This window comes from Mastomys coucha, unplaced genomic scaffold (genome assembly GCF_008632895.1).
Source record: "Mastomys coucha isolate ucsf_1 unplaced genomic scaffold, UCSF_Mcou_1 pScaffold5, whole genome shotgun sequence".
Classification (NCBI taxonomy): domain Eukaryota; kingdom Metazoa; phylum Chordata; class Mammalia; order Rodentia; family Muridae; genus Mastomys; species Mastomys coucha.
This window is the reverse complement of record NW_022196911.1, coordinates 94592910-94593816: the sequence shown is the minus strand read 5'-3', so window position 1 is coordinate 94593816 and position 907 is coordinate 94592910.

The window sequence follows — 907 nt, the reverse complement described above, 5'->3', positions numbered from 1 at the left end:
GCTAGACACTCTACCACTGAATGCTTGGAAGTACATTTTCGAGCCTTCCCATCCTACTGTTCTCTTACGCTGGCAGGGAGATCAGTCAAGGTCCAAGGGCTGAGCCTGACTCTTGCTGAAGAATTATCTTCATGGACCAGGTCATCTGCCAAGCCAGAGTGGGATTGGCATGTGCCACAGGGCAGTTAGAAGAACAGCTGGTGATCTGCCCACGGGAGAGGCCACCTGGAGCTGTGGTTATGGTTAATAAAGGGATACCAAGTACTATTTTATTTGTACTGTTTTCTAAAAAGCATGTGTGTGTGTGTGTGTGTGTGTGTGTGTGTGTGTGTGTGTGTGCTGGGGAGTGTGTCCACTTGAGGACAGATGCCTGGAACTGGAGTGGTTGTGAAAAACTGGACAGGGGTGCTGGGAACCAAATTCAAGTCCTATGCAAGAGCAACAGGTGTTCTATGCATGGAGCCATCTCTGCACCCTCCCCCACATTTGTTTTCCTCCTGCACTGAGGACTTCCTGTCAGCCTGATGCTCAAGTATGTGAGGTGAAGAGTGTACTGAACAGACCTGGTTCTAAGATCCTGAGTCTGTATTCATGGTTCAAAAACAGTCTCCATCTTGGACTCTCTAAGAGTGCTTTAAAAAATCACTCGGGCCGGGGCTCATCTGGAACAATTACATCAAATTTTTTTACGCGTTGACTCTAGGCACTAGTATGTTTCCAAATTTCCCCAGGAATTTCTTCTTCTTTTTTGGAGTGTGGTGGGGTTTGAGACAAGGTTTCTCCCTATGTATCCCTGGCTAGCTGGAACTCAGTTTGTAGACCAGGCTGGACTTGAACTCACAGAGATCCTGCTTATCTCTACCTTCTAAATGCTGAGATTAAAGGCGTGTGTCATGATCACCCGGCA